This window comes from Falco peregrinus, chromosome Z (genome assembly GCF_023634155.1).
Source record: "Falco peregrinus isolate bFalPer1 chromosome Z, bFalPer1.pri, whole genome shotgun sequence".
Classification (NCBI taxonomy): domain Eukaryota; kingdom Metazoa; phylum Chordata; class Aves; order Falconiformes; family Falconidae; genus Falco; species Falco peregrinus.
The window spans coordinates 37,746,331-37,769,323 of NC_073739.1; the positions used below are offsets into that span (position 1 = coordinate 37,746,331).

The window sequence follows — 22,993 nt, forward strand, 5'->3', positions numbered from 1 at the left end:
AGAGAGTGGGTCCTCTGGTACCTACAGCAGCAGGCCCTGGTTGTTTTGTAGGGGTACAACCAACAAAAACGTTGGTGGCAGAGCCCCAACCTCTTCAGCACCCACTATTTTCTGCTTTGAGCAGGTTCTCAGTCTAATATAGCTACTGACAAGATAAGTTTCAGCTATCTTCTACAGGGATATTGGCTTTCTATTCTGCAGAAAATTAAAAATCAAAGGCTAGCATAATAGACCTTACTTTCCATGGGATTTGAGAAAAGGTGCTGGGGAATTTCTCAATGGAAGAATCTGATCTGAGTTGACTGTCCTCACTGTCACTACTGGTGCTGCTTGAACTGCTTACAAAGCTGAACTCCAAATGACAGTTTTGTAGTGGAAATCATCTCTGGCCTGATACGCTTGTGAATTATGGCAGTACTCTGGGCACTGTGAGGTGCAGCAAGGGGGTGCTGCGGCAGACACAGCCACCCTCTGTCCTTGGCTGGTGCCTGCTGTGAGTTATGACGGCTGCTGCAACCTTGGTTTGTGAATCCTACAGCAGTGAGTTGTGACTGGGGACAGTGTCAACCAAGAAGGTCACAAGAAAATATCTCTGCAGGCTTGGCTAGAAATTCAGCTTCAGCAAGTCTCATGGTTTACTGACAAGTGCTCTCTTGCTAGTCTTTAGGGCTTCCCACAAGCACTGCTCTTTGCTCTCTCCTCTGAAAGAGCTAATTCGGTCTTGCTATTAATACCCCACATAAAGCCCTTCTGAAAGCTTGATACACCCTCTGTTCCACAGCAACCAAAGGACAGTACCAGCAGTGAAGGGAAGCTTTTTCATAGAACTTACACAGACAGAAAATCCATATAAGTTCTGGTCTACTAGCGTTGTGTACTTTAGGAAGTTTCTTCACAGTCTTCCAGTAAGTTTTATTTTATGTTGTCGAAGACTCTGTAAACTCATCTGCCTCCTATGCTTGTGTTAGCAAACACTCAGGGTTCTTCAGCCTCCAGGACTATTAGGATACCTCAGGATTTATAGAGCAATTAATGGCCTTGATGAAATATGTGATGAAATATTGAGTTTTACTGAAACACAATAAAACCTTTATTCCTAAGAGAATAACCAAGTATTATATAACTGACCAAATGCAGTTGGGCCAATGCCATTTTTCTGTCCTTCATGAAGAGTTATTCTCACCCTTTCAGACCCTGAGTGCAGCTTGTGATCTGTTTTTTTTCTCTGATTTATTGTTCCTTATGACTCCTGGGGAGGAATGTTTTTGCTTTGGAGGGACATATTTGTTTATTGGGAAGCTCAGTTCTCCCCAAAAGACACGTAGGACAAGAGATCAGCCACCTGGCATCAGTGGAAACATGAAGAACAAGAGTAAGATATGTCTTGGGACTTGTGAGAGCTGGAGAGAGCCAGCTGTGGACAGAGGGACTGTGTGAACTTGAACATCAATCCATGTTCTTTGTTGTTGTTGATGTTGTTTTTAAGGGAATGTGGGCTAAGGTTTGGATATACAGCAGAAAATACACATTTATCTGAAGTAGAAGAGTCTCAAGAATGACAGAGTAGGTTAAATTTATTTGGAAGTGCTAAGTTTCTTTTTATGTACTGCATTTCAGAGAGCTGTAGCAGAGAACAGAATATATAATTCCAGCCAAAACAAATGGTGAATAGGAGGTTGTTCACTAATTCAGATGGTCTGGGCAGAAGAGATTTGACAAGGCATTTTGAAGAAGAGAGAATGATAGAAGTGAGAAAGGCACGAAGTTTCAAAGATAGAGAAAAAATTTTCAAAACTTCTGGAAAACATGATTTTGGCACTAAATAAAGGCTTGATAAATGACATTTGGATCAGATTTCTCTTGAGGAGGCAGGAAGCCATCAGCTGGAAAGCTGTTCCTGGATGTTGGGTCCCTATGTGCCCTGGAAAGCATGAATTTGTTTATTCTTGTAAATAGAGGGTGGGGTGGGGGGGTTGTGTCCAAAAATCCCATGTGCTTTCACCAATTTTTCTTTCTAACTCAAATTTAAGTTCCAAACCTCCAAATACTGAGCTAGTCAGGAAAGTCAAAAGAAGTAACACTAATGTTTCACAGTAGTTGTATGGCAGCTAAGAGGCGGGGAAAGGGTATTGAATGTTTAACAGTAGGGTGGGAAAGCATGTACAGGGAACTGATGCCTTTGAAACTTCCTTTCCCCCTCTCCACATGGTGCATGTTTGTATGCAGATGCCGTGTGCCAGTCTGGGGCACAAATCCTGCCTCCGGCCGTGGCCCAAACCAAGGGCTGCCAGCTGTGCTGTGACAAGGTAATACTAACCAACATAGACGTGCCATGCAATGAGGGCATTTTGGCTGAGGGGTACTGACAGAAGAGGTTGTGACTGGCTACACCAGTTTGCTGCTTCTCCTGGTTCTCCTGGTTAATTTGAAAAGAAGCTACCTGAAGCCTTACAGCTCAGCTTGCACCATTTCTGAAAGCAGGGTTTATCTGTGCTTCCCTGGCTGGTTGCCAGATATGGTTTGCTTCAATCTATGCCAACTCAGATAATTTTAGCCTTGGGTCAGGCAAGTCAATTCACTGTGTTCAAACAGTAGGATTACATACTGTTCTCCAGACCTTAGTATCTCCTTGTTAGCCCTTATCTAAGCCTTGTGTGCAGTCTACAGAAACAGAAACATCAACAGTCTAACACTTTAAGGAAGACCTTGGTTTCAATAATTCCAGTTTAAGTTCAGGCTCAATTTGACATCTGGTACCAATTCTTGATGACAGCTTTTCTCCCACTCAAGGAAGAAAAATGATGTAAAAAATCTCTATTTCTATGTAAAGAACAATACATTAACTTGGCCCCTCCTGATAAACTTTTTTTATTGTTCCAAAAACTCTTTTCTACTTCTTTTGTTTCCACATACCCCTAAATCATTCTGTTTTCATTTGCTATTTTCATTACTCAGTTTAACATTTCTCTGTTGTGCAGCCTCATCTGAAAGCTTTTGTTGTGCAAGACCAGTGTGATATAGGTAGGAAATTCCTGTGCAGGTGCCATTAACAGATGTTTTTAAATGTTGTTCGGCTGATGCATGAAATATTGCATTTAGTTTTCATGACAACTAAAAAGGGAGAAAACACCATAAGGCAGAACAGTGCTAGATGCACTAACTGACAGTGGAGGTAAGATGGTAGACACTGTGTGTATGCCATGTATAAACTCTTTGATATTGCTGCTTCTTAATGCTTGCATCTGTATATTAGTCTCTGTAGGAAAGGTGGGTAGAGGCTGAATGGCTACAATGTCATGACTTTGAAACAACTGCAACCTATTTTCAGAAAGGCATGGCAAAAATTTTTCAACTTTATGGAAGCCGGTGTTGTATTTTTAATTTCCTGAAAACAATCACAAGATTTTTTACAACAGGGTGACAGGTACTAACATTTTCTACTTAAACTGGTATCATTTTAAAAGAAACCAAACAAAACTGAGTGACCCACTTCTTAAAGGGGTTGAATAAAATGTTTTCTGCCACAAAATCTCTGTGAGCTTTTCACATGCTGGAAGCCAATCTTTGTGAACATTTCTCATTCACAGACCTGTGACTGAGAGTTTAATGCAGAAAACTACTTGATCCTGTGGTACAAACTAATAAAAACACAGTAAGGATTTGGTGAAGGAAAATTAATGGTTTTAGCAACAGAGGGCTTGACTTTCCAGTTCCCTTCACTTCATGTCCAGATTACTGGAAAAATTATGCAAACCGTTATTCTTCTTTCGTTGTTGTATGCAAACTCAGCACTGGTGACTTAGCAACACAGTGGTCCGGAATAATAGCAGAAGAGTATGGAGGTATTTGCTGGTTTGTAAACAAGGCTGGTAGTTTATTCTTCACGTGGTGTCTAGACAGTAGCAATTAGTAGTAATTAGTAAGTGCATCTGCTGTCTGCTGAGTCCATGGCAGCTCACGTGCTATGGCAGTAAGGGATCAAAGAGTTACTTAAACATCAATACTCCATAAAATGGAGTCCTGCCTTGGATTCCCATAAGTTGTGTGCCTGCTTTGCTCCGATGTTCTAGTTTAGAGTTTCGAGGCACTCATTCCCCTGCCCAGCAGGAGCCCAGAAAATAAAAGTGGTGGATTAATAGTAGTAAACAATTTAATGTCAAAAGAAGTCTTTAGCTGGGTTCTTGGCATGTAAATAAAATGCCACGTGTAGTTAAGACCGAATTCAGTAGGTCGGAGCTTCACAACGCATACTCCAAGGCACAAGTTCATGCCTCTGTTAGGTACTTGCAATCTGCTGTTACCGGGCTTGACCTGGTAGTAGCAGCCTTTGTCAGGCTGTCTTGCCACCATGTAGGTGTTGATACTGAATGAATTCACTTTAGGATAGAATAAGCCTTGTAGTTAAAGTATAATGAATATAAGAAATATATTCTAATGAAATTAATAGTTGCACAACAAAAGGTGCTATGAAATCCTCTGTACAACCCTGTACCAAGGCTAAGAACTTATATTTACTCAAAAATGTAGGTATAGTCATTAGGTCATGTAACCATAGTCTGAAAGAAATAATTAATGAAATAACTGATCAGAGAAGGAGTCTGTTTCTCTTTCTTTAACTTTCTCTAACAAGGGGCCTGCTTATAAGTTATCTAGAGGGAGCAATTAAAAGAAACAAGCGGAAGAAACAGATGGTTGACAAGGACATAAATTAGCTCAGACCGATAAGAACACTGCAAACTGGCAAGATCATCACATACCAGACAAAAGGTGAAAAGTACACCGTGAGGAAGACCTATGACCTTCCTCCCAAAGACCACTGCCCAAGTCCTGAAGACCCCTGCCCACAATTCTTGGAGGAATATGCGCAAACGCAAAGGACTGATAAGCTAATTAACATACGAAGTGAGAGTAGGCGGGATTAGGTAATGAATATGTATAGGCATTAATTGAATATTCATTGTTTTATTGTATAAATATAAGATAATTAGTTACTTTAAACATGCACGTTAGGCAGAAGGATCCGCCGTGCATCCAGCGCTGCCAATAAAGGATACTTAGTCACTGAGAAATTTTGACTTCGTTCTTTAAATCAGTGTTAAATGCGACCCTGCCTTGTCTCAGGGCAGAAGGGAGGTGGGAATCAGTGGAAACGTGCTTGGTGTCAGAAAAGTGCGATTAAACAGGACTTTCAACTACTGCTATTGTAGCTTCCCTGCTACCTGAGAAAAAGCCCCATGTGTGAATCTTTGAGTGGAAATTGTGGGAAATGCTGGTTTCTGCTGTTCATGCAAAAAGAAAGGAAGAAGGTAAAAAAGAAACTTTTGGCTGAGTTGTTTTTTTTAACCCCCCAGTTTGCTTTTAAATGTCTGTATAAATGTCTACACACCTTCACAGACGTTGCTGCTAGTGGCTCACATACTTCCAATAGCATCTACTTGTAATATAGCTGCTGCCAACCATACCAGGTAGTTGTAAAATTAAACCAGTCTTAGTCACAAAGCTTGACAGCTGTGTGACTTATAGGTGTGTGACATTACAGTGGTGGAAGAGGGTGGCTCTTGGCCACCTCCCTAAACTCTTCTAAGCTCTTGGTTTATAAACCTGGGATTTTCCTTGATGCTGACACCCATCTCTCTTTCTCATCTTTAACACCCGAATATTATCAGCTCTAGTAAGTAGCATTCCTGTCATGTATGACAGCCAGAAGGCCTGAACGTGTTTTAAACCATGCTATTTTATATGTAGTAGTCATGGTCAGTCACAAAGAGCCAAGACCTCTTTATGAACAGAAAACATCCTATACACTAGGCTACAGAATGATTTTGTTCTCTCTCTCTCTCTCTTTCTCAGACTTTGTTAATAAATCTTATATGAGGAAGAAAAGAGTGTGGTGTCCCAGAATTGCCCCAAGGCTGGTGCCTCGGACATGCTGCAGGACAAGGAGCTGTAGCTGTCACATTGCAGGTTTTGTCTCCTGGTGTTCCCACCACATTACAACTGCTTGGTAAACAGTGTTTGGTGGGATTTTAGCAAAAACTTCAGCTAGCCGTATCTCACCTCTGACAAATTACTGGTGGCCCAAGAAATTTTTCAAGGGTTTGAAAACATGACTGTTCTTAAACTAAGGACAGAGAGCATCTCCTTTCAGGAAACTTCATCTTATTGGCAGATGGCTCTGTGGAAAACCCAGAGAACTGTGGTGCTAAATATAAGACTACATTTTAAAAGCAGACAGAGGAATATGAAAAAGAGAAAACTGGGTGAGATTTTCTAAACAATAAAGATCTGGATTATTGCTAATGTTTTGGTCAGTTGCTCTATTCAGCCTTGGGGAGTATGGTTTCTGAAGCCACTGCAGTCCGTAATGCAAATCCGTGTTTTAACATCACAGTTAAAGAGCCTCAATTGCACTGAATTTGTAACAAATATCAGATCCAAATTGTGATACACATTTGGGGATTCCCAAATTGTCCAGAATGGATTTGCTGTGCTTCAAATAAACAACAAGCCAAATCTGTAAGTGTTTTGTTGCTCTTATAGGGTGAAAGAGTCCAGAAAGCCAACCCACAGTAGATGGATGCATTCCATGAAAAAAAAAAAAAAGTCTTTCCATTGTATACAAACTACAGCTTCCTAGCTGATTTAATGTCTAGTCTAATTCAGGGTGCAGAGCAGTAATCCAGTCTCAAACTGAGACATGGGTCATGTGAAACGGTCACAGTCTCCCAGTCTGACATAGATTAAAACCCACTCATCCTGATGTCTGCTGCTATATGAATATCTAAGAGCATTTTTGCATCCAAAAGTATCACCAGATTGTGAAATCTCCTGAAGGATAAATAAACATATTTCCTCAGTCAAAGAGGCAGAGACAGTCTTCACAAGGAAGTTCTCTGCTTCCTCCTTTTCCATTGCTTTGTATACCCAGCAATCTGAAGCAGAAAAGTTACTCCATGGAGAACCTGTGCTTTGACTTACATTTACTTGATGAATGTGATAAAAGCTCTTGTTTTTAACACTGTCAAGGATGTATGAAATGAACTTACAATACAAAATGGGACAAGTTAATTTCACCCTAGCCTTGGAGGTTCAGATGCAAACTACAGTGATGTAATCTTTTGGAAATATCAAACATTTAAAGGAGGAAATTGCAGTTAGTCCACTATATAAATCTTCAATTTCCCATTTAAAGAAGAAAATACCGTTGAGAACTACTTGATCTAAACTAGTGATTGCAATTTTTATTATCAGCTACCCCTTGGAAAATTTCTATAAAACCCATAAGTAAATTCCGTGCAAATTTAATTGCTCAAGGGGTAAACATAAACTTGTCTAAAGTGGAAGGGCATTCTTCAATATTTTCACATGTAATTGGTTAGCTCTGGAGATGCAAACATCCACAGAATGGAAAACACATGGAGTGAGAACATTATTTTGGGATGTGTGAAATGTGCTGTAGAGTTGGTTTAATATTCGTAGCTCTCTTTGTGGCTAATGAGTGATGCTGACTCTCTCAATATCTCGTGAAATTTAGTCGTCTTAGAGGTTTTTCCTCCAAGTGCAGTTTGGGCAGATTCTCCATTTCCCTACTATCGTATTCTGCTACAATCCTTTTTTTCCCAAGATGTTATCTATTCAAAAGCATCTAACTCCTGTGGGACTGGCATACCTGTAACTGGCACCTTTTCTAAGCAGCTAAAAACATTTCTATCATTTTGGCTTACTGCATGAAGAAAGATACTTAATTCCACTTCTGCTTTGTTTCCTCTGTGTTACTCTAAGTAACTCACTAGTAACTCTGACTTCCTCTAGTTTATTCTAAGTAGTGCAGATGCAGTTCTTTGCTTCTCCTCTCTGGTCCCTTTGGAGACAGCTGGAGCTGTGCACATGATGTGTTGTCACAGACCTTCAGTAGCTGAATATACCCTGCCTTTGTCTCAGTCAATAAACTGAGAGAATAAACAATACAACTTTGGCTGTTGACAAGATTTACTTTGCGCCACACTCATCCATAAAGGTATTCTTGGGGCCCTCATTGGGTAAATGCTGATGATATTCTTCATTCTGTGTACTTGTGTTCTACCATTTCCTTCCAAATAAAATTGACCCCACATACTTATCACCTGGCATGCCTCAGTCTGATACCTTCCTTTCCCCAGCACCATTACTATCTATTTTCCCACACCAAATACTAGCACCCTGCATGCTTTAAAACCTTAACAGGATGCAAAATAAGTGGCTGGTCCAAATGACTGGTCTGTGGCTTCCCGCTGTGCAAAGACTAACAGTAAGGTTGAGGCTCGCAGCCCATCGTGTGCAGGTGCAGCTTGGAAGGGGTATTCCCTTCCCACAGTGGGCATTGTGTAGCCAGAGTCCCCTCACATCCTGAGTGATTTACCTGGCTGTAATTGGTGGCAGCTGCTTTTGCAAGCATTTTTGTCGCCTTATAAAATTCTCTGACTATTAATGAGAAAATGTTTTCTCTGTGCTATTTTCATTATTGAGCTTTGAGGTGATTATTTCTTGGACTCAGGGGGTTCCGTATCTTATCATTCCATAAAAAAGCAGTAACTGTTTTTTACGGCCTATAAAAGTTAACATTTCAATGTGTAGACACATCGTTGTTTGTAGTCTTGTAAATTGTGTTTCCCACGTGCATCACTTTGTTGCTGGAAGGCAGAAAAAGGAGACAAGATGTATAGCAGTATTAATTTCTTAATAAGGACCTACTTAGTGGGCTGTAAAATATGCATGTAGTGAAGGTTGTTCTTTGATTTATACCAGCGCCCAGCTCTGTTCATATTGCTCCAGAAACAGTAAGGAGAATGACCTTCAGTTCTTTTTGTTTGGAAAGCTGGAGCAAAATGACCTATGCGCATACACATCCCAAGTCCGTCCTTTCCCCCAAATTTGATACACAGAGCAGAAAAATAACCCCACATGGTCTGAGGCTAGCTTGAGGGGTTTTATCTGATGCCAATTCGTAGTTCATATGAGGCAGTCCTAGGAAATTTCAGAAAAGATTTCTAGGAATCTAGAACTGCTACAGTTCAGATTGCTGAAAGAAAATCCATTCTTTAACTGATGTCAGGGATGGTCACTGAGTGTAAGGAGGCTGTAAACTGTTACAGCTGCACAGTCCTCACCCTAGGGCTTCTTTTTTTGCCTGATCTCTGATCATGCAGTTTGATTGTTACACAGAGAAGCTGGAAAAGCCTGGGACCCAGTCTTCATAGATTCAGGATTTATAGCTTCATTTATAAAAGGAAAGGAAATATGAGTCAAAATTTAATATTACTCTGCAGAAAAGGAGGGGAAAAAATAAACATTCCTACCCCTTCATGGAAGCCCTTTATTTTATGCTTTATTGCTTTCCCAGTCACTTACCCATCTCAGTACCTCCTCTATCTCAAGGTGGTGTATGAGAAATAGGGTAAGGGTAGGGCAGAAATAGGGTAATAGGTAACAGGCTGCCATTGCTGCACACTCTTACATGCAACGTCTCATCACATTACTACCCCTGTTTGATCTGTTGGTTGGGAAGGTGCAGCACAGAAGTCTGTTTTGAACTGGGGACATTGCCTGGCTTTAGCCTTTAAGAAATTGACATTGAAGTTACCCACACAGCAAATGAAGTCACTTAACTCCCTACTCTGATTTTTTATCAGGTTCACCGCTATGTGCATGGGAAATGGTGCATCTTGACTGGCTCCCTGTCCACTTTAGCTTCTTCATTGCCCAACATTTAGCTGCAATTAGAAATCTAATTAATTTCAGCTTGTTACAGTTGTTTTGTAGGTTTTCAGTGTTTTCTGCTACTTTTTCAGGTCTTTGCCTCCAGTTTGACAAATTTTCAGGGATTAACATCTCCCATTTCCGTGGAAAGTCTTCCATAGCTTTAACAAAAATATCCCATTTGAAGACGGAGAGCTTTATTTAGTGGTTAAAGAAGAGGGTGGAATTTCCCAGGTTTTCAGTTCGGTTGTGCTTGGAATGAAAGAAATTCACCTTGGTGCAATACTAGTGTGTCATTCTATTTACTCCAAAATTGCTCTGATTCTGTGTTGCCATACACATTTTTCTATTTCTCTTGCTGCAAAAGCATTACAGTAATGTTTATCTAATTATTACTTGCATGAATCTCAATTCATGAACATTTGTGAATTATCTCCAAAATTCTCTGGATGTCAAAGGTGGTAGAAGCATCACATTTTGAAAATTTAACTTTTAAACAAAGTTACTCAAATGACTCTTTAGGAAATTGAAATAAGAGACTATGGAAGCAGAACTCTGTTGGAAATGTTTTTTAATAAAGCCTATGCTTTTCCTTTTATGCAGAGTTCCTGTGAAAATCCTGATAATGAATGCCGCTTTGCAAAAAACGAAACCCCACCAAAACCCCATATATGAACACAATATTAATCAACAGGAATAAGTTAATAAACAGGAAAGTGTTTAAAAATCCAAGGTCAACACAAGGGAAGGCAAATGCAAAGTTTAACCCAGGACTTCAGTGATGAGTATGAGTGCATCTTAGTACAAAGTGCTGCTCATGTTTCCTTTGTGACCTTTTCTAGTTATCGTCATGACTGCATTAGCTGCCACTTTACTGAAGTGTTTGTACTCCATATATAAACATTGCAGTTTTCATTTGGCATTCATTTCTATGAATCAGGACCAAAGCTTTATGCCTCTCTATAACTCTTTTGTAAGTTCTGATGCCCGCCAAATACACTTAATATTTCCATAATTTCTATAACTCTATCTGATGTATACCTTTATGCGCACAGATAGCATCTTGTGCTCACTAAGAGTTTCTCTGAAAGCATATGGTCCTTTGTGACTTTGAAATGGCTAAAAGCGGAATGACTTTGCATCTGAGAAATCAAAATATGTCCTTAATGCTTCTAAGCAGAATTCTGGACAGGTGAAATGTGCTATGTATGACTGATGGCTTTTTCATCTATCTTCTCAGTCTCCCTTGTGGGTGCCTTATCCAACTGGGATGCTGCTGAGCAAACTGGCTTTCATCCACCAAACCACTTAAGCTCACACTCATCTTGGGACACGTGAACTTACCCACTGAGATCTCTGAATAACAGGGGAGCACTGCTCTTTTGAGCAACCAGTCCAGAAGCTCTCATGAGGAGAACATGGAAGCATTTCTGGAAAAACAGTTACAAGTAATACCACATCTTGTTAATCCAGCTGTTCAGTACTGAGGAACATAGTAACTTCGGAAGCTGGCAGGAGTTTGGGGAGCTGCTCCAGAGCTATCTAACCACCCCAGTTAGGAACTGAGAGGAATTAAATGTTTGTTACTGAGTGGAAGTTGTTGGTGTCAGTGTGAATGGTCAGAAATCCAACACAAATCCAGAGCTTCAGAAGGGCACACCAGAACTCATTGGGCTAGCTGGATTGGGTGCTGCCTTCAAGAAAAAGCCCCACCAACCATGGTGGCTTTGAATGTCTCCAGAGACTCCACATCCTCTCTGAGCAGCCTGTTCCAGCACTCTACCACCTCCAAAGCAAACCAGTTATTCCTCACATAGAGGTGGAACTGCCTGTGTTGCAGTTTGTGCCCATTGCCCCTTGTCCTGTCGCTGGGCACTGCTGAAAAGAGCCTGACCCCCTCCTCTTGGCACTAGCCCTTTAGATATTTGTAGACATTGGTCAGATTCCCTCTCACTCTGCTCTTCTCCAGGCTACACAGGCCCAGCTCTCTCAGACTGTCCTCATCAGGGAGGTGCTCCAATTCCCTCATCACCTTCACAGCCTTCTGCTGGACCCTCTCCAGTAGCTCCCTGCCTCTCTTGAACTGGGGACCCCAGCACTGGACACAACACTCCAGATGCGGCCTCACCAGGGCAGAGTAGAGGGGCAGGATCATCTCCCTCAACCTGCTGGCCACACTATTCCTAAAATGCACCCCAGGACCCCACTGTCCTTACCCACAGGGTCACACTGCTGGCTCATGGGGCAACTTGTTGACCACCAGAAATCCCAGGTCCTTTTCTACAGAGCTGCCTTTCAGCAGGTCAGCCCCAGCCTGTGGTGGTGCTTGGGGTTGTTTCTCCCCAGGTGCAGGACCATACACCTGCCTTTGTTGAACTTCCTCATATTCCTCAGGTTCCTCTCCCCCCCCCCAGCTCTCCAAGCCTCTCCAGATCTCACTGAATGGCAGCACGGCCGTTCCTCCCAGTTTTGTATCATCAGCAAACATGCTGAGGGTACACTCTGTCCCTTCATCCAGGTCACTGAAGAACAGAACTAGACCCAGTGCTGACCCCTGGGGAACACCACAGCTACAGGCCTCCAGCTGGACTGTGCTGCTGGTCACAGCCCTCTGAGCTCTGCCATCCAGCCAGCTCTGAATCCACCTCACTGTCCGCTCATCCAACCCACACGGTCTGAGCTTACCTAGGAGTGTGTTGTGGGGCACAGTGTCAAAAGCCTTGCCGAGGTCAAGATAGACATCATCCACCATTCTCCCCTCGCCTACCCAGCCAGTCATTCCATCATAGAAGGCCATCAAGTTAGTTAGCCATTTCCCTTCAGTGAATCCATGCTGGGTGTTCCTGATGACCTTCTTTTCCTGCACATGCTTTGAGATAATCTCCAGGATAAGCTGTTCCACCACCTTTCCAGGGATGGAGGTGAGGCTAATAGCCTTCAGTTCCCTGGGATGTCCTTCTTGCCCTGATGAAGACTGGAGTCACACTGGCTTTCCTCCAGTCCTCAGGAACCTCTCCATGACCTTGCAGAGATGATGGAGCGTGGCTTGGAAATAACATTTGCCAGCTCCCTCAGTGCTTGGGAGTGTTTCCTGTTGGGGCCCATGGATTTGTGGGTGTCAGGTTTGCCTAAATGATCTCTAACCCAATCCTCCTTGACCAAGGGGAAGTCTTCCTTTCTCCAGACTTCCCCTCTTGCCACCAGGGTCTGGGAAACCCAAGGGCTGGCCTTGGCAGTAAAGGCTGGACGAAAGCAGACATTCAATAACACCACTCTCTCTGTGTCCTTTGTCACCAGGGCACCCACCTCATTCAGCATGGGCCCACATTTTCCCCAGACATCCTTTTCCTGCTTGCAAGTACTTGATGTACTTGAATGAAGCCCTTGCTGTTGTCCTTGACATCCCTGGCCAGACTGAATTCCAAACAGACCTTAGCCTTTCTTCTCACCTGCCTGTATGTTCTGACAGTGTTCCCATATTCCTCCCAAGTGGCCTGTCCCTTTTTCCACATCCTGTAAATTTCCTTTCTCTGTTTGAGTTTTGCCAGAAGCTCCTTGCTCATCCACGCACATCTCCTGCCCCTTTTGCTTGATTTCTTGCTCACAGGGAGGCACCTGTCTTGAGCTTGCAGGAAGCGATGTTTGAATATTAGCCAGCTCTCCTGGATCCCCTACCTTCCAGAGCTCTAACCTATGGGATTCCTCCAAGTAGGTCCTCAAAGAGGCCAAAGTTAGCTTTCCTCAAGTCCCAGGGTTGCAATCCTACTTATTGCCGTGCTTCCTCCATGCAGGAATCTGAACTCCCACCACGTCATGGTTGCTGCAGCCAAGGCTGCCCTCAGCCTTCAGAGCCCCAACATCCCAGTCCTTTCTTTGTGAGCCCAGGGTCCAGAAGTACACTTTGCCTTATTGGCTCCTCCACCACCTTTTGTCCAAAAGTTATCATCAATGCTCTTCAGGAACCTCCTGGACCACGTGAGCCTGGCTGTGTTGTCTTTCCAGCAGATGTGTGGGTCATTGAAGTCCCCCATGAGAACCGGGGCCTGTGATTGTGAGGCTACCTGCAGTTGTCTGTAGAAGGTCTTCTTGACTTCCTCTTCCTCCTCAGGTGGCCTATAGCAAACACCCACAAGAGTGTTCCCCGTGTTGGCCTGCTCCTTAATCTTTACCCACAAACTGTCATCTTGTTCTGCATGCACCCTTTGGGAGAGCTTGATACATTTGAGTTGTTCCCTCACACAAAGAGCAACTCCACCACCTCTCCTTGCTGGCATGTCTTTCCTAAGAAGTACACAGCCACCCATGACAGCATTCCAGTCATGCCAGCTATCCCACCATGTCCCTGTAATTGCAATGAGATCATGGCCCAGTGACCACAACAGATTTTTAATTTTTCCTGCTCATTCCCCACGCTGTGTGTATTGGTGTGTGTGCATTTCAGAGAGGTAATGCAGCACACAGGTTTCCTGGGAGGTGTGTGAGAGGATAACCACTCATGCCTCTGTCTTGTTCTTAAAGCGCCTATATTGACAAACACCATTTCTCAAAATCAGTTTGGGAAGCAACTTCACCTAGTCTTAGCCATGTAAATATTAGTCTCTGAAGAACGGGCAGCTAATGAGGGGGAAGAAGGAGAGGAAGCAACCTCTTAACCCGGGTTTCCTGCACTCAGGTCAGAGCCCACCTTGACTTGCAGTGACTTAGACTGAAGGTCTATGCTTGGCCATATCTTGGAAGGCTGAGGCTGAAAACAATTCAGTTTTTACCAGGAGCTCTGAAAAACTGAAAAAAAAAGTAAAGGTGTTCCTTGAAATTGGGTTTGGATAACAGCTTTAATATGTAGAGAGAAACTGCTCTAAATGAAAAGCTTGTAAATGGGAGGACTTTCTTTGCAGATGGCTCAGAGTATTCAACCTGTAATATCACAGCAAGCCAGACAAGGAGAATTTACCATATTGATTACTGAATACATGGTAACACTGTCTTGTGAATCATTATAGCTATGTCCAGGAACTTTACCCAGCTGTTTTGAAACAGCTTGTTATAAAGGGGGACTTTTTTTTCTTTTACTGCTTTGTGAGAGAAATACACTTTGTGTCAGTGTAGTCTGAAACTTGTAGATGCTAACCTTCTAGTAGATCTGTTAGATTACTTCTGGTCCAGGCCCACAAGGTCCTCTTGGGAGTATCACTCACCGTCTATATTCCGATATGAACCAATCCATTTCAAAATGATTCATTGATGTTCCTCCCATACCCTTGAGATCATTTTCTACCCCAGTCTAATAGATCTTACTGTCAGTAACTTTTTGGTGTTTTTGCAGCTCAGTATTCTGTTGTCTTTTCCATCATATTCCTGTTAATAACTCTATGACTGCAGGAAAAATGGGATCTCAGTTGATAAGCTTAGTTGGAGTCCCAGCACAGAAGCAGAATGAATCATACCTACACTGACCCCAAGTAAACGCTTCTCTGATCACCACTTAAAAATACTCAATGGTGTATTTTTAAAGGGCCAAAAGGTAGGTGGAAACACCCCCATCCTGCTGCAGGCTGTGTGGTGGGGTCAAGAACTGGGACGAGAGAGGTCCTGACATCTCCCTTGCCATGGTGCTGGGAATGATTTTGTTCTCAGGGCTGCAGTTTGACAGGAAGAGATGGGGAAAATCTGGTGTCCTGACAAAACTTCAGGAAAAAAATAACATCCTTATATTTTGTCAGTGTGCCAAGATGGCCCCTGTGCTCTGGGACTATCAAACCAGGCTGGACATCTGGGATGGGGATTCATCTGATAAAATGAGGATGACTACACCAGAGTTAGTCACTCCAGGCTTCCTTCAGAGCCGATGGGGAGAAAAGTGTACTTACAGGCCATGATTCATCTTATTCTAAAGCAGTTGTTAAAAAACACACCACACGAATTACACCCCAGATACGCCCAGGTTTCTCTGCTGAACTAGTTAGCTCATTCCCATGTTCTACCATCCTGACACCAGAAAAAAAATTATGACAACTACTATAAATCTCTACTGTAACAATTAAAGCTTACTTCTTGCATTCCCCTGTGGTCACAAGAGAGCAGCAGGTCCCCAGACAACAAACCTTTAAGTATCAGACAACTGTTATGATGTCCCTATGTCTTCTAGATAAAATAATTTTTTTCTTCTGTTCAATGTTTCCTCAGGAAAGTTTCTTAATTTCTTGTTGCTCCCACTGTTTTGTCTGGACTTTGTCCAGCTAGGCTTTAACGTTTAATATATTCCATACTGTTTTACTAGCTCAAGCTAAATAATATCTCTTATTGTTCACACCTCAGCCTCTATTTCGGTTATCTCCCTTTAGTCTCATACTGTAAACATTGAAACATTATAAATATTGAGTCTCAAAATATATTTTGAGATACACAAATGTCTGGTCTTTCCTCATGAAACTATACTCACAAAAAACTTCAAAAATTAAGCCAAAATGAAAACCTCAATTATTCCTGCCTGTGCTTGACACTTGTACAGTTGCAGTACTGACACCACCAGTACAGCAAAGAGGAGGCAAAATAATAAGATTAGCAGCAGTGGCTTTGACTCCAAATGCCTTTCAGGATATTGGCTGCACTTGGGTTTGAATTTACATCCCACCAGGAGGCAGATTTACATTTCAACTATTAGATCTCTGTGAGAAACTTCTCCTACTCCCTGTGAGTCTGTGATTTTTCTGGCTGGTAGTTAATGAATACACACAGATTTAACACGAGTAGTAACGAAGACACAGGGAGCCATAGGATAGTGAGAAGCAGGAAGCAGTTCGACACAATTTCCTTGAATGAAAATGTATGTGGGTGTTCATAGTTCTCAGCTGGAGCAGAAAACTTTGGAGCTCAGTAAAAATAAATGTTGCTGGATTATCCCTCCTAACAAAACACTTCTGAGAACAAACACTAGCAGAAAAGCCCTCCAAAAAATCCAAGCAGGGGTCAAGGTTACACTGCTCTTCTGTTCTGCATAGCCATGGTGTTGATTTCAATGGGACCAAGGCTGTGAAGGACCTTTAGAGATATCATTGGAGAGGTGACTTGTGCACAGGTCATTACTTGCTCACCTTGCTTACATCCTGTGTGGAGCTGCAAAGGGGTGAAAAACATTTATTTATTTCCATAAAACTATACTGGATCGCAAGTAGTTCTTTATTTTCAATTGAGGCCATATTTCTTTGAAGTGAACTTGGGTAGTTTCATGTGGTCTGATCTTAATGTTTTCTCATAGGTGCTGTTTGCCAGTCCAAACCAGCCTTGTTTTTAACTGCCACTGCACTGAATAAGCTCACCCTTGGGACCAATGCAGCATATGGCACCAAAATGCAGTACAAGAAAAAACAGTGAGCTTCTTTTTATTTTTGTGTCTGTGGCCCATACCACATCACATGTGATATAAGAAATATTAACCAGCAAGAACTTGTGTGGGCAAGGCTGAAACATCAAAAGAGGCTGTCGAACGGTGCCCAGACCTTCCTGGGCTTGTCTCAGCTCCCGCTATTTAATGCAAATTAGGTCATTTCATGTATGGAGATAGCAGAGTGATCCTACTTCATATCTCAGTCTTCCTTCAGGGAGTCAAAACCAGCCAAATACTTTGAGAGACCTGGTACCCTGAAGGCAACCACTAACTATCAAGGTGCAGCACTTTCAAGATAGTCACTCACATGTGCAGGCCTGTGGGCTAAATCATCTTTTCTGTCTTAGTAAGGAACAGAGCGCAGCCAGCAAAAGGGAATGAGGAGATGTTTGATCCCTGAGAAACAAGCATTTTCCTGCTGACTGGGGAAAGAGAAAGGACAGCTAGAAAACAAGAGAAGAACCCAAGCCAAAAAAAGAAAATAGAACCAAATTAAACAGAAACACAGCCACAAAGCCCTGCTCCTTTCTCCCCTCCCCAGCAACAGCAGCAAAGAAACAAAATGAACTGGAAGCACAGGCAAACAGAAAAGATGCTTTGCTCTACATTTCTCCTTGCTAGCAGTGTGGTGCTCAAAGAGCACGGCCTGGTCTTTACACGTCTTTTCTTACCATATTTTGTTACATTCTCTGCTCAGCCTGTTTTTTGTTTATCCTTCTCAAGACCCAAGCCATATCTTCTCTTTTCAGGTTTTTGATTCCCATTCTTTTTTCTTTCCTAAATCCTTGCTTTACTCCTTCTCAGTGTTCTGTGACATCTGTTCACATGGCTGACACTTACATGGGAGGCAGGTTTTCCTATGATGCCCAAGCAGACATCTTCAGGATGTCAGATGGAATCAAAATAGTTAAATGATAACAGAAAAGTTTGAAGATTATTTATAATTTTATGGCCTTTAGTCATGTCTCCATATGTTTCATCTGTTGTTCAATAGACTTTAAATGCTGCTTGAGCAGTGAGATAGGTTTGTGGGTTGTATTTGTAGTCTTACCAAAGGGCCATGTGTTTTTTATCTGTACCTTAAAATTCATAGATGCACTTAGTCAACAACAAATCATGTTGGACCATCATGTTGGACCATCTACTATTTAAAAGCTCCACAACTTCTTACAATGAGTTTTTTATCAGATTTATCATGTTATTTGGGAAAAAAATAATTCATCTGCCTAGAAAGACAGCTTCTTCAAAAAAATTTCCTGAAGATTTCCTTAAATGCTAATTTAAAGCCAAGTGTCATATGATTGCCACCATAATGGCTGTCAATGAATCTGAGTGATAGAGCAATGGTGAGATGAGCTCCTAAAGTGTACGTGAAAGAGACCAACTTCCCAGGGCTTTTTTCCACCTAGTAATGATCCACTATTGAATTTGTGTTTGCAACAAATTCACAAATGAATTAAAAAATCTTGGATCTAGGCATCTATTGTGAAGTGCACTATGCAAGCATAATTTCTGAGCAAAAATTTATAAAGATGCATAGATGCACAACATCATGTTGATAAATGCGCAAACAAGTGCATAATTTAACCAGTCTTTCTAGCAGTTGCTGTCAACAGTCAAGTAAACTGCTGGCCAGTCTGCAATAACTTGCACTTTAAAAATACAATTTGCTGATGACTGTCATGAAGTTTTCAGGAAGACATCACCTGTTTCCATGAGTTTTACCAGAATTAAGCAACAGAATTGATTCTGACACATTTTTAATGTTTTACCAGAATCAAGCAACAGAATTGATTCTGACACATTTTTAACCCCAGCATCCCTTTTTAAAAGTCTGTCCTTACAATGTTTAAACTGTCCTTGTTTCTAGCTGAATCTTCTCTCTGATTTGTCTTAAGAACTGGAAATATTCCTTCTGTAAAAGAGGTGACATAAGTCCCTTTTTTTACCATTTTCCTAAAGAAATATGGTTGTTTGAAAAGAGGCTTCAGGAAAGGTAGGTAAAGGGAGGGGAACCGCCCACTTCTCTGACAGCATCATTTCCCATGTTGCATGCATGCTTGCTGTTGCCTTTCTGTAAGTGTGCTGAAGGTATGCCTCAATTGCAGGAATAGTGTCTGAAAAAACATTTCATGTCTTTTTCTGCTTGTAATTCTTCTGCTTTTTTCATGTTTAAACCTTTAGAAAAAAGGTAATTCTTGTTCCCGATTTGTTCTTTGTGCATCTATGCAAGAAGCAGGAATAAAGCCAACAGTTAGACCTGGTTACTTACATGCATGTAGGTCCACAATCTGCATAGCTCTGGGCAGCTGGCATCCTTGCCGTACTTCTCCATGCACAGCTTCTAATCACAGCCTAGCCTTAAAAGAAGACAACTGATTGCATTAACCAAAATGAAATGTTTTGAGAAGCCTAGTTGGCTGCCTTTTTTTTTTTTAATGCAAAATATGTAATTGAAATTCAGACATGGTGTTTAATCTGACCTTGGAAAAGTGACAGCTTTTGTTTGGAGCAAGCATCACCCTGTATTTTTTTCTGAGAAAGTAGAGATTTACAAATTTTGAAAACAAGACAGAAGCTCGAGTGCCTGGAGACTGTCTGTGAGGTATTTGGCAGATGTAAAAATAGTTCCTGTAGTTTCCCAGGGTTATGGAGAGAAAGCTCCAACAAGTCAAAAAGCCAAGCACAAGCAGTGAAACAGCACAGCCCCCAGAGAGAGGGATCCTGGGCTGAAGAACTGGCACAACAAAATCTGAAGCACTGAGAACTGGTTGGTACAATTGCTGTAGTGTTATGAGAAAAACACTTGGGGGTTTGTGTGTGAGAAGAACTGCAAGACCATGGTTACTAAGTCCCCTGACGGGAGAGAGGCACAATTCAGAGCACTCAAGCAACGGAGTCTGATTTTCCCTACAGTAGAGCTTATCTCCCTCCATTACTAGAAAGTCTGTAGGGGCTTCTAAAGTTCACTGATGGTGGAAGATGTTTGGTGCAACATCTCCCTATCTAACTAATTTAGTAGCTTTAGAAGGGTGACCATACTAGCTGAGATGGTTTGCACTGAAGGATGGGTACGGAACAGTAGCCTTAGCACCACCGAAGCTGCTGTTCACCAGACTCCCTTCACAGAGCCAGGGGGGTAAAGAGATGGCCAAGGCACCAAGGACATCTCTGCATTGCAAACCACTGTCAACAAATACTGAGGCACAATGTCAGGGGAGACTTCTCCTTATAGCTCATCAGCCAGAGAACTGACTCCACAGTCTTTTAGCATATTTTTGGGTACACAGAGGAGTTTCGTCATTCTAAATAGCTATCTCTGCCTGATGTTCACGGTACATTTTGGGTTTTTGTAGAAGACCGCGTTCACATCACAAGTCCCACATATCACCTGCTAGGTGGACTTTCATATTTTATGAAGTCTAAGGGAAAGCAATAATTTGCAATACACCTTTTGTATTTTCAAAAACAGTAGGCAGCTGAATGGGGAACTACTAAATAGTTTGGGAACTCTACAATAAAGGAGATGGAGATAGTAATCTGCCATATTATAGGACTAACCTGCCTATTTTTTTCAATTTAATTTTTTTCTAAATAAACCATATTGCTGGGACTCAAAGACTTAGATGCAAGATGACATCCCTTCTTGCTAAACAGTCTTTTAACTCCAGGTCAGCTGTTGCTCCTATTGTTCTTGCACTTCTGGGATGTTTGCTACTTTCATGGAGGACTGAATCAGACACTTTTGTGGATTTTTGCAAAATCTGCAGCTGAGGCTCATTAGTACATCTCTGATATTAAGCAGAATTAAAAACACATTATAACCTGGCAGAAGTAATATTTGACAGCCAAAATTAGAAAATTGCACTTTCAACAGTAATTAATGACATAGATTCTGTGATGCTATTACTAAAATATGTTAGATTCAAACATATAAATAGAGTATAAAATTTAAAAACTGCTGCTAATTAGCTATCAGAATCCCTGCATTAATATACATTTATACTGCATAAAAAATCTAAACATAAGTTTATACTGGTCCTAGAAGTCCAAGAAATAACCTTATTCTTGGAAGACTTTTCAATCATTGGAAACAAATTTTTAAATGTTTAGAACAGTGCTAGCTTACTTATTAATTGGGAATAGTATGTATCCTTCTTGAAATCTGACAACTGGACTAGATTTTCTGTGATGTGTGTATTATCTATGCATCTTATTGAAAATTTTTGAACAGATAACTTTCAGGTGTTACATTATCAGCATAAGTCCAAGATTCTGAAAGTCACAGTACAACCATGGGCCTGAGTTTCAGTCTTCTGTTTCATGAAATTGTGATTATTTTGATTTAAGCTGGCTTGTGATAAGTTGTATTTCAGATGAGATATAGTTATTTTGCATTTGAAGATAAAGAGACTGAGTGTCCTACTTTCTAACAAAAAAATCTACCTTTTTTCAACCATCAGGTGTCAGTTCTCAAATGGACTGGAAGCATCTTGCCTGAATAGTTTGGAAATGTTTAATATCCTGCAATTTAAATTCACTTCTACAGCTTTGTTCATTCACTATCGCACTATTGTGACTTTATTAACCAAAAATCAACATTTAATTCATTTTGTACTTCATTCTGCTTCCTTATTCAGTCTTCTGGAGGAATGAGCTTGAAGTGAAATTCTGTTTTCTGCAAAATTATCCTTACAGATGCCAGAGTCTGAAGCATTCTGAAGTGCTTTGAATTTAGAAAGGGAGGAAGGGACTTGGTAGAGAAGGGCTACATGGAAAGGTTGGCAGCATAAATGTTTGGGAGAAGAGATAAGCACCAAGAATGGGTGATGGAGTTGATATAGTGGCTTAAAACAGAGTTAGAGAAAGCATCTGGGAGTTTGGAGAACATCAGAGAAGATCACTGCAGAAAGAGCTGCAGTAGAGACCAGTCAGGTCATGGATGCTTTGGACAAATTTCAGCTAAACCAAGCTCAAGAACGACTCCACACTTTAACATCAGCCTCTTACGGTGACTCTGCTTGGTAAGAGCTTCTCAGGTCTCTAAGGCCTTGCAAGTATTCCAGGGACATTTGAGCACAAAAATACATTTCCAGCCTAAACAACTCCAGCCTACCTACTGCTGGTTGGTACTGTGCATGGAGGTTATGAAGGCTGTCTACATCTCATTACCCTATCTTTCCAGAAACTAACTGTAACAAAGGCCATTAAGGCCAATTAAAGACCAATGGTGGAACAGAGATCAACATAACAGAAGTACAGTATGTAAACTCCTGTGGATTCAATGAGACAATACTTCACTTTTTAGTCAAGGTAGCACTGTAAGTACTGCAAGATATATACCGTGTGAGAAATAACAATTTTCCCAGCAGCCAACAGACTGCAGTGCTCACCATTTTGATGAAGAGATGAATCTCCTAAGAGGCAGAGGGCTTTTTGTCCTTTAGTAACCACACAGCTCATTTCTAAGTTGGTGGGAACCGGAACTTACAGCTTCTTGTATGGTGTGAGCTGGAAGCTAATATGTCAAGGCTTAGGTACCAGCTGATATGCATGACTTGTGATTTAGGAATGAACGTTTTACTAACACCTTATGAAAGACTCAAAAAAGTGGCAATATTTAGAACATTAATATTAAAGTGTGGAGGATAGCTTTCAGAAGCAGACAAAACTAAACGAATGTACTTCACTGTCACCATAATTATGTGAGAAGGAATACTTTCTTGTTTAGAAGAACTTCTTCCCATGAATGCAGGACATGCTGAGAAATGAAAGCATGAATTCTTTGGTAATAGAGCTCAGCAAATGCTGCTGCCCCTTTTTAACTATTCCCTGGTAAGCAATGGCACATATGCAGCCCTGACTGTTTCATGT

General features: G+C 41.5%; 1 long non-coding RNA gene across 1 annotated transcript; it reads left to right on the forward strand.

The window, feature by feature from the left end:
* Positions 1 to 1,257: 1,257 nt before the first annotated feature.
* LOC114012808 (uncharacterized) lies at positions 1,258 to 7,734 on the forward strand. The gene is made up of 3 exons (XR_003555516.1): positions 1,258 to 1,372; positions 2,227 to 2,306; positions 5,851 to 7,734. It is a non-coding gene; the product is annotated as an uncharacterized LOC114012808 (long non-coding RNA).
* Positions 7,735 to 22,993: the final 15,259 nt, after the last annotated feature.